General features: G+C 45.4%; 1 protein-coding gene across 10 annotated transcripts in view; it reads right to left on the bottom strand.

Annotated features, from left to right (window-relative positions):
• Window positions 1–1,685: 1,685 nt before the first annotated feature.
• The window catches only part of LOC112557874 (pleckstrin homology domain-containing family G member 5-like), a 58,951-nt gene continuing 49,559 nt past the window's right edge, over window positions 1,686–11,077 (bottom strand). For all 10 annotated transcript variants that reach the window (XM_025227967.1, XM_025227969.1, XM_025227968.1 and 7 more), the window contains one exon: window positions 1,686–1,697. The gene's annotated coding sequence lies outside the window, so the exon portion shown is untranslated. The remainder of the gene's footprint in view (window positions 1,698–11,077) is intronic.

Below are 11,077 nucleotides of genomic sequence, written 5' to 3'. Positions count from 1 at the left end.
ATGCAACAGGAGGAAAATGCTACATATTAAATAAACGCATATAGAGGACAAACTTTAGGTGGAATTAGGTTACAGGTAAGTATATGTTTAGTAAAACATTAAGTGGTCTTTGATTTGCCGTGCTTAGTATTGTGTTTAAATAAAAATACAAATAAATTTATGCTTCAAGAATATGTATCTCACTGCTGTTATAAAGATTAGCTTAGGAAGGAAAAACAAAACACCATTTCGGGTTAATAAATTATTAATATATTAAAGAAAACATTAAAGTTTTAAGATGGTTGGGTAACTGGTTTCTGTCCAAATGACTTAGTAAGCCTAATGCCTGAAATCTGTACATGAAAGAAAAGGCAACAATAGAGTTTAAGATTTAAAAAAAAGCACATTTTCTGAAAATAGGAATTTTAAATACAAGTATTGACACACTTCTTTCCATTTCTTATTCGTGTAGTATTTTCACAAGTTGCTGAACCACAGCAATACAAATCGAGCAAAGCACAGTGTTATCGAATGAGCAAGATCAGATTTCCAGGCAACAAAAATCCAGTGGCGGGTCTGGATGTTTTGAACCAATCTGAGCATGCATTCTTCTCTCAACGGGGCAAAAATTCCCAGAGATATCAAATGCCACAGGGACCTACACAGGTCAAAACCTATCCAAAGAATGTTGAAAAATAATCCCTACATTCTGACAATCACAGATAAGCACAGGATGATGAGCAGCTTATCTTATTGCTAGTGTGTAGCCAGCATGTTCAGATGTCGTTCACAGACACTGCACATGTGACAGCTTAGCTACATGACTTAGATTCAGTAATGTGCTTTCTGCTGTCAGTAACAAATTTGACAGACCCAGTCACTAAGAACATTGCAACTTTAGTGATAGAATAAAGACGTTGAGCTTTCTCTGGACTAATAATTAGTCAAACAGCCTGTTTGTGGTGACTAACTAGTTAAGCAGTCTGTTTTGTGGTAGCTATAACTAGTTAGGCATTCTGTTTTGTGATGACTATAACTAATTAAGCAGTCTGTTTTGTGATGACTATAACTAATTAAGCAGTCTGTTTTCTGATGACTATAACTAATTAAGCAGTCTATTTTCTAATGACTATAACTAATTAAGCAGTATGCTTGCGGTGACTATAGCTGTACAACATCTAGGTCAAGACTAGCCAAATATTATATTATACAGCTAAATTTTAACAGTGTTGCTTTCAAGCAAAAAGGCCCTCTACATTAAGATAATTTGTACTAATTATTTGATTATGGTTAAAAAAGCAATAACATCATCAAATACAAATCAATTACATTTGAATACTGTGAAAAAAAGCTTCACTCTTTGTATGAACATAGTAGGCATTATTGTGTTACAAGAACACTGACAAAAATGACAATAGCAATAATAACTCATATGTTTGTAACAGTTTTATGTATTTGTAATATTTCACTGAGGGACCAATGGTGGCGGTGGGGTGGTGTGTGTGCATATATACATGGACTGAAAGGTACAGAAGTATATGTGTGCATAATATTATGTTATAAAGCGCCTATCAATGAGTCGAAGCTACTCATGGATAAAGGTGATAATCCTCTTACCCCTGAGGACTTGGCCGCCTTGTTGGAGGACTTGGAGGCGCTGCTGGGCCGCTGCTTGCCGGATCCCTGGCTCACCATGTCCAACTCGCGCTCATCTTTCTCTGCACACACAAGGTCACAGGTCACAGCACGTAGGTCGTTCTCAATACACTGACAGTTGCACAGGTTATCGCTTCGACAACATAACTAGGATTTTTAACGAAAAGATATATCTTTCTACTCTGCAGGCAATTTGCAGAACTCAGATAATTCCATTTTTTTCCAGTCTATTCTCAAATGAAACAACGTCGTCGTCGTCATTCATCATCGTCTTCTTTCGGTGATCTTTTGATCACAAAAGGAGAAAAAACGTGGCTCTCGCAGGCGATGAAGTGAAAATGAAGGCTTCAAATTTCCCTGAAATTATGGAATGGACATCATCCATTGTTTTCAGCATTCTCATTCCATAAGCAGCAGTCTTTTCGTCATCGACAGGTAGGCCAAAATTGTTTTTTCCCCTTTAAGACACGCACACACAAAATTACTTCAATGTGCGCCACGGGTGCGGAGTAGGTAAACCTTTGCCGAAACATAATGAAGTATAGAAACGGAGTCCAAGAGTTTGGGCGCATGGAAAGATGTAGATGAGTGTGCGAAAGAGCATTTATGTTATGTATGTGGGTGTGTATCCCGCACAATTACTTAGATACATGAAAACTTCTTGAGAAGTCTTTTTTGCGATGACCTAAACCAGGTTTCAAAGTTGCATACCTCGATTACTACAGGTGGAACACTCTGGATAAATACACATTTTTTTCACAATAAATCTGTTCACATATAAGATGAAACACTCTCAAGATATATTTTAAAAGGAAGCAAGCAAGACAGAGAAGGAGTTCCTTACTCTGCGACTGCTCGAGTCGTTTAACGCCTTTAAGAACGAAATAAACTGTTTTGTACACTCCGATCCCAAAATACCTCTGTAGTTTCAGGCTATTTCAAGTTCCACCTTGGCTTAGTTCCCAGCTGGAAGAAACAGAACTCCTTCCAGAAGAAGCTCAGCGGCGATCTGATGGCTAGTTCAAGTCATGTATCTGAGGCTGGACAAACAATGCACACTTGAAGGGGGACTACACCATGGCCTTCGCCAACAGGCCCGTGGCTGGGAGGAGTCGCGATGTCAAACACAACCCTCGCGCACACAAGGGCGCCGGCTTACCAAGGTCTTACCAAAGACCTCCTTTACAAACAAGGGGACAACACGCGGGGCAATGTGACTGACCTCCGTTTAAGGGGTAGATAATCCAAAACTTTGGCGTTCACCTTTGGTCTCTGTCCTCTTCCTCCTCTCCTCCCTCTATTCCATCGACGATCCTCCTTCCGCGATCTAAATAAAGCGCAGGCATGCGACATTTGTTTTGTCAAGAAAACTGCGGCCACTGAACAAGCTTATCTTGCACTGAGCTTCCCCCAGTAGACAGACAAGTGCATCTTACTACACAATTAAATCCAGAAGGTAATCAGAGAAGCAATCGTCAGTTAAGGGTCGATATCTCACATAATACTGGTCACCAAACGAAAATCAGAATCAAGTGACATGTGGAGCTTTGGGTTCTATCTGGAATCTCCTCTACAAGATGTTTTTACGGACCTTTGAAGTCTACTGGAAAAAGTGATATGAAAAACGCTCAGTTCATTTCCAGCTGCTTGTGAATAAAGACAAAAGTTTCAAAAAAAGATTACAGAACTGAAAAAAACTAACAAAACTTCAGGAACAAAAGAGCTACCATACCAGCATGACATGTCCAGGAGTTGTTTTCTTGACAATAGTTGTCTCTCCTCGCCTTCCGCTCCGCTGTTTCGCAAACAAGGGTTGCGAGGAAAGGGCGCTGACTAAACCAAAGCACACGCCTGAGAGAACTCCAGACTTTGGTGTTTGAGGCGAAGTGCTGGACTATTGTCAAAGGGCAAGGCAGGTCTGTTGTCCCAAGGCAAAACCAAACGCTCGATGGCCGTTCCCGTGTCCCGTGGAAACAACAGCGACAGCGCTGAGCCAAAACAGACAGCGGAGAAAACAGTGCCGGACCACTTCAAAACAAAGTTACAGGTGTGATGGTCTCGGGCCACGCCTGTTGGTCCACCGACGACAGGGAAGACAAGAGGGCGCGCAACGTTTCTCCATTAGACTCCCCGTAGCCTCATTTGTCTACCGAAAACATCACATTATCCCCACTTCTCAACATGTTACATTATTATTCAGCTATGACTAACTGAAAGACCAATCCCCTCTTTCACGGAAAAGAACGCAGGAGTTTTCATGGTACAGGAAGACAGTGCAAGGTTTTGAGAACTCTGGTCGAGTCTGGGCTCTACATGTAGTTTCGTTTGGCGTCTGTATTCTGCGTAACACACTCCTCTGGCTGATGGTAACGGAGGATGATTCCGTTAGTGACAATGACAATATTTTTAATATTACACTTTTATGCCTGTGAGGCGTCTCTGTGTCGGTTCATCTGTCCATTGGTATGTCTGCTAGAAGAACAAGCTCCAAAGCATTTAAAATTCTAAACAGAAGACGGCTAGCAAATGAAACAGGTGAGTAACAATGAAGGCGGACAGGAGCAAAAAAGCGACTGACTGGAGGTCCTCTTCCTTTCTGTTCTAATTGACAGCTGTTTTCTCATCTTCCGGTACAAGATCAAAGCAGGTTTCCCCGCAGCACGGTGCAGCCTGTCTGTAACCACAGAGCGTCATCGACCATTTAATTAGGGAGAGAGGGCAGGCACGCGACCCCAACTGTCAGCATCCATCATGATGACGCGCTTGAATAATCGGGCTGTAGTGAGCAGCACTCCCTCCTGTGATCTTTAGAAAGACAGGGGCAGGGGGAGGGGAGCTGTAGTAAGCTGGTTGGTTGGTTGTGTTTAACGCCGTCAGCAACTCAGGGTACTTCCTGTAAGCCAGTCTAGCCTCATAAACAGGTACCAACCCTAGAGAGAGCGTACCTGCCCCGGAGGCAGTAGGCTGACTGCCCGCGATGCCGAAGAGACCGCGGCGAGTGTCGACGATTGGAGCTGACGATGGCGATGGAGCTGCATGTGACTCTCTGAACGATGAGTGTGCAGGGCCTTTGCAAAACTAGGAGAAGGGGATGGGGTCGTCTTGATGTGCAGATCTGCCATGGTCACAGTTTTCTTGTTTTGGCAGTCTTGGACAGGGTAGGAATATGACTGGCTAAGCATTAAACAAAAGGGCATGTGGGTAGTTTAGTGTTCCACGTCAGCAGAGCGTGACAACGTTTGGCCGGTGAAAGTATTGGTTTTTTTTTTCAAAATCAACCAATCACAATCGACAAAAACAAACGTAAAGCACGGTTCTCCAAAACTGTCTCGCAAGATGGCGGCAAGACAACGATTCTAAATCTTGCGTCAAGCAAACAATAAAAAAAAAAAGTTGAGACACCATTTTGTTTGGATGGGAGGAGTTCAAAAGGTGATGGAGGACAAGGAAAGGAGGTATGTTTGTGTGTGTGGGGAGGGGAGGGGAATAGAAAGACTGCCAAGGCCACGTGTTCAGTCCAGCCGGCTTCTGTTCTGACAACTACATCGCAAACCATCGACCGGGCTCAAAGATCAAATTCTCGTAATCTCGGCCAGAGTAAACAGGAGATGCGCGATCTCATTCCCCACTGCTGCTGAGACTTAAAACGAGGCTGTGCCAGAGCCCCAGCGACCTGCTGACCTCATCCATGTCCGGCATGCTGGAGTCAAATGTAATATTTTTGGGGGGAGTGGGAAGGAGAGGGGAGTGGGGCGACAATGTCAGAAAAATGGACTCGAGGGTGTGATGGGAGGAAGATGGAATATGAAAAGAGAGAGGAAGAAGAGAAATCAGCCAGATTTACAACTACAGGACGCTGGTCTCTTCACATGGCTGGTAGTAAGATGGAGCATGCCAGAACCAAGCGACAGCTGCTGGCTCTGAAAAATCTGCGTCTGGGAAAGTATGGATCAAAAAGAGCCAGTTCCACGAAAAAGACAATCCACAACCTAATTAGCCTTTTGATTAACTTACGTCGTTGAAAGGACACAATTGTAAACTGGAGGAAACGGATTTGGTAAATTCGATAAAAAGCTACGGAGCTGATACAGCCGACGTCTCCTCACTAAACACATTGATCCTGCCAACAGATATGGCAGCACGCTATCTTCGGAAAACTAAACTTCGGATCTGAACCATTCGCAGTAGCAAAGCTTTTGTCTCGTGGACCTACTTTCAGAGGCTACCATGCAACACTGGCTTTGCAGATAAGAAGTTTTGTTTCAATACTGTTCATAGCTGTAGCATTTTCAGGTAATGCGGGCTGGCTTTATTGTTACCAACACGTTGCTACGAGGGCAACCAGCACCAAGTGTACCGTATTACAAACTTATGCCAAAAAGAGTTTGGAAAACGAAGCTTACATCTTTCCATCGAGTCTTCATCGCTGAAAAGTTTCTAGAAAGGGAAGGTAGCATCTGCAGCGACCTCAACGAACGATCGAAACGCTCGGTTTGTCTCGCGGCGGGCGCTGAACATGCCGAGCATCCCACCGACCCCTTGTGTAAAAAATCTTATTTCTGTGGCTCAACTACGGCCTTCTATGCTATCTCACTCTCCAACAGTCTTGTCCCAGCCTCTAGCCGGTCTGCAGCAGCACAACTACACGGTCCCTACATGGTCGCACCGGCAGTGCAGATGCACTAGACTGTCAAGTGTCTATCGGCAACAATGTCCTCATTAACTAGCCAACTTTTAGTCCAACCTAGAAATAATAATAATAAAAAATTCCCACAACGCGGGTGAGGAGGGGAAGGCAGAGCCTCACTTACCTGCTGTTTTTCTAGATTCGAGAAAATACATCGCCGCCTAACCATGGCACACCGCAAGGATCACGTGACGCAACCGGATATTGCAGTTCAGTGCGCTCACCAGTGCACGTCCACGCCTTGTCCAAGTGCGAGTTCACTTCCTTAAGTTCTAGATCACCGAAGGGGTGGGTCTGAGAGCAGAGTCTTGTTTCCCTCCGTATCAGAAGTGCAGGACACATGGACTGTGCTACCCCCAGGGTTCTCCCACCACCGACTCATCTGTCGCATCGCGATCAAGCTCTGCCTACGAGATAAGCAAATTCCTCCAAAGTTTGTCTCTCGAGAAGAGTCTTTTTTTATGTTTCACTTCCGACTGTTCGTGGCAGATAATAACGGTTGTAGAAAAGACCTGCTGTCCTAGATGACTGATAACATTTGTTGTTCCGCGCACAAGTGGTCTCTCGACAAACAGCTGTTGCGTCTCTGGAAGTTCACACTAGTTTCTTGCCTGACAGATCTTCACTGATTGTGCCTCAACACCTACTTCACGTCACGTCACACTGATGGCATCCATTACGTCCTGGTCACGTACATAGGTCACAACTACGTGAAGCGTTCAACTATGTGGTAGGAGTTATCCACCCATACACGTCACTGGTGACAGAGTCGAAACGTCGCTCTCATCAACGACGGAAGCAAAGAAAGAAGCGCTGGCTGGAAACACATATTCCAGGACATCAAGCTGTCCTGCTGACCAAGTGTGAACACAAACGTTGTGGTCCTGGGTCTGTGGTAGTAGCTTCAATCCAGGTAAATCCATCGCAGTCCACCATACACTACGTCGAGAGTTGTGGTCAGTACTTAGAACACTACGTTGCTCCTGCAGCTGGCTGCGTCACTGCCACATCGACAGACGACAACGATAATGACCAACATTAGCTTCTGACGTTCGCCTTCCTTCTCTTACAGGTCGACACTTGTGTCACATCGGCCAGCACTGGTCGCCGTTGTAAGAGACAGTGATGAAAATAGTCCAGTGAGGAAGTGACGTCAAACATTTGTTTGTTTGTTTTGTCTTTTTTGGTGAGATAGTGAAGGAAAAAAAAAAACCACTGGGTAAACGAGACGATACGTCAGAAACGCGTGGCAACGAACCCACAGCACTAGAACCTTGCCAATGATGAAAACATGAAAGTCACTTGGCACTGCTTTCTCGGCACAATCGTCAGCTCGTTCTTCTTTCACTATTTTTGCTCCTGGCCGGTTACATGACTGACGTAGAACGACTACCACACTGCTAAATATTCGCCAGGGTTCTGACCCCGAAAGGGAGGGGGAGAGGTCCTGCAATATGCCCCCCTACGCTGGTAGCGCTGAGCACTTTGGATGAAATCCGAGGCGCGAACAGTGAAGTCATCTTTGCCTGCCAATGTTTGCGCCGGCTTGCGAGGTCCACTCGTGGAGTGGCGAACAACGCCCACGGACACACGGACACATACACACACACACAACCTCACATACAGCAGGCTGTAGCCTGCAAGTCAAGCCTCCACAGGCTGGTGGCGGGGCCAGACACTGACCCCTCAAGTGGCGGCGACTACCATCAGACCTGTTGCAAAAGACCGGAGCCCAGGGTAGGACATTCTTGTCCTCATGGGACTCTTGCCAAAGGTGTAGAACCACAGAAACACACACAAACAGCAGGCGAAGATGCACCGTACCTGTCATCACACCATTTCTCTTCCTGTTGTTGTCAGGGTTTTTTTTTTTTTCGGACTGCGGGAGGAGGGTAAGGGTGGTGTAGGAGGAGAAAAGGGAAGTGGTTCTCGATTAGCGATCAGATAGAGAGTTGTTATTTGTGTCTCGTTTCCTGAAAGTTGTTAAAAATGTTGGCTTCCAGTAACGTCTATGAGGATAACTTATCCAATTATTCACCTACTCACTGCCATTTCTGTACGCCATTTTTAAGTATGACGTCATCTCGGTAACGATAACGGTTAAATTTAAATCTTTCCGCGTCTAAAAGGAAAAAATATTTCGTCTGAACAGGTGAGAGATTGTGATGTAGGATAATGTGACATACGGATGTTAGTATGTGTGCGAGCGCACGTGCGATGTTACATGATGGAAAGAGAAATAATAATAATAAAAAAACTTGTCAGAGGTGCTGGGAAGTTGGCTCTTAATCTTCAGCAGCCTGCAACCAAGCTACGGCACGAGGAGGCTTGGCAGCCATGTTTGAGCCAGGAGGCTCTTGCCGCCACATCATTACCAGAGCAAGCTTTCCGCAAGGTTCTGCGGGCTGGTCACAGAGGAGTGTGACTCAGACAGGCTGTGAGGTTGGCAGGGAGTAGACGTGGGAGGCACTTGTCCGCCTGTGACACGAGGGCCTTGAGAGACTGGCACTTCTGGTAGTCGCCGTCTGTGTAGCTGTGGACGCTGCTTACAGGTATGCGGTCTCTGTAACGGTTCTCTGACAGCTTGGCAAGGGAGCTAAGGTTAACTGGTTATGATCAGGCAGTAGAGAGAGAGAGAAACTCAAACACCTGGATACCAATCAGTGGTGCTTGGAGATCCTAAGATCCTGTCATAATTATCACAAAGTTTGGAGATCCCATTATCATATTATATAGTTAGAAGATCCTTAAGTAAATCCAATTACAAATATCATAATTGTCAGATTCTGTTACTGTAGAGTGTGGAGACCATAATGGATTGCCCTGCCATAATTATTATATAGTTTGGGGGAATGTAGCAAGGAGATTCCTCATCGCGTTGATATTCCCAACATCTCATACTTCACACAATAATCTTACAGTGTTGTTTAGATCAACGTTCATTATTAATATGTCTGTGTGTGTGTGGGGGGGGGGTTTTTTTTTTTTTTTTTTGGTAAAGCACGTTGAGCTTCCTTTGATGGTGGTGTAAAGCGCTATATGAGTTAACTTTATTATTATTTTCACCTTTGCTTCTTTTACATATAAAACCTTTCATCCTTATTTCATTGCTATGTTTAAATATACTCCTGTTTAATCGATATTTTTTCCCTTGCTTTAGTTCTGCCTAGTACAAGATTGTTGCTTCAGCGCCAGCCTGTAGGACATCTCTCAAGCGTGACACCGAGCCAAAGATCGTTGGTGACGTCTGCGCGAGTGAGCACGTCACGCTCAGACAATGGTGGACCATCATGGAAACGAGGACATGGAGTTCCATTCAAGCCACCATCCACACGACTTCTACTCCCCCTACTCCTCACCTCCCCAGTCACGGCTCGTACCACGTGACCCCTCCGACAAATTTTCCACCGAGTGTCGACATCAGATCTGATGTCTCTTCGTCTCACGCTCCGTCTGATCGGAATGGTAGGGGGCCTGAACTGTCTGACACAAGTGAATGAAGGAATTCTATCTACCGTGCATTTTTTAAATGCATGCAGGTAAGGATGAGGGGTAAGAAGGCTGTGACAATCTTTCAAATCTTTTAAAAAGTTGTGATGTATATACAAAGTCGAATCACGCCGGCATCACCACAACAGTGACCTTTGACTCAAGCAGCAAGCAACACATGAGAGAGCGGCGAGATGGGATGGGATGGGGAGTGTGTGGAAACAAAAAGAACAACACCACCTTTGCACACGCTGCGACAACGAGCTGTTACCTGTCAGGAAGACCGAGTCGTCTTCGTCGTCGTCCTCGATGAGAGCGATGATAGCTGGGGCCGAGCGCACCGTCTCCATCTTGCGTGAAGGCTGTGCTGCCGCCGCCACCGTCGTCGTCGAGGTCGTGGCGTGGATGCCGAGCTGAGGCTTGGAGTTTTGTGAAGAAGTCATCCGTCACGCACTAGGTGCACCACCGCACCGCAGTCAATCAGTCACACGGTGATGTGCAGTCTTTCTCCGTCAGGCTCCAGCAGGTGGATACTCCCCTGGCACTACCTTTGTGTCGATTCGGCACTTCGTGCACTCCCGACTTCCATAAGCTCCATCATGAATCTTCAGGTCCACTAACGCACGCAGAAACATGGATTGTCTCTCGCTGGCAACACGGATTTTCCTCCTTTTGCTCAACCACAGAGTAAATAAAGTTTTTGTAACGATAATTAATCGACTGTTAAGGAAAATAGTCAATGTCACAGCAATTTTTTTTCCTTCCTGTTGTGTCCACAGATGTCTTCGTGTTTTTTATCTCAGGGTTTTTTTCCTTAGTTTAAATTCACAACAAACACTTTTTTCTATTGGGTCTTTCTGACCTTAATGTCCAGTCACGGCACGAAGAGGCGCATCCGACGTGTTCAGTTGGACCAGTGGATCGACTCTACCCTACACTGCAAAGTTAAACCCGAACAGTTGCATCAGTAATTTGAAAAATGTGCTCACACAACCTACACTGTGAGGTTCTTTTGTACCCAGTCTTTGTACCACTTGACCCGTAGCCACACTGCCAGAGCCTTGCATTGTCCCAGGAAATCCGAATCACACAGTCGTACGCATGGCTGCTCATTGTCTCCTTCGCGTCCTCGGCCGCAACTAGGGAATGGAAACTGATTTTCTGACCCACAAAAAGACACATTCGTACCTGGGTACATAGCTGCAAAGTCCTTGAATGGGTGGTTCTCCCCTACACAGCGAAGGGTATTCAACCCGAACCACGAGC

Source organism: Pomacea canaliculata, linkage group LG2 (genome assembly GCF_003073045.1).
Source record: "Pomacea canaliculata isolate SZHN2017 linkage group LG2, ASM307304v1, whole genome shotgun sequence".
NCBI lineage: Eukaryota > Metazoa > Mollusca > Gastropoda > Architaenioglossa > Ampullariidae > Pomacea > Pomacea canaliculata.
This window is presented reverse-complemented; position numbering and strand designations above follow the sequence as displayed.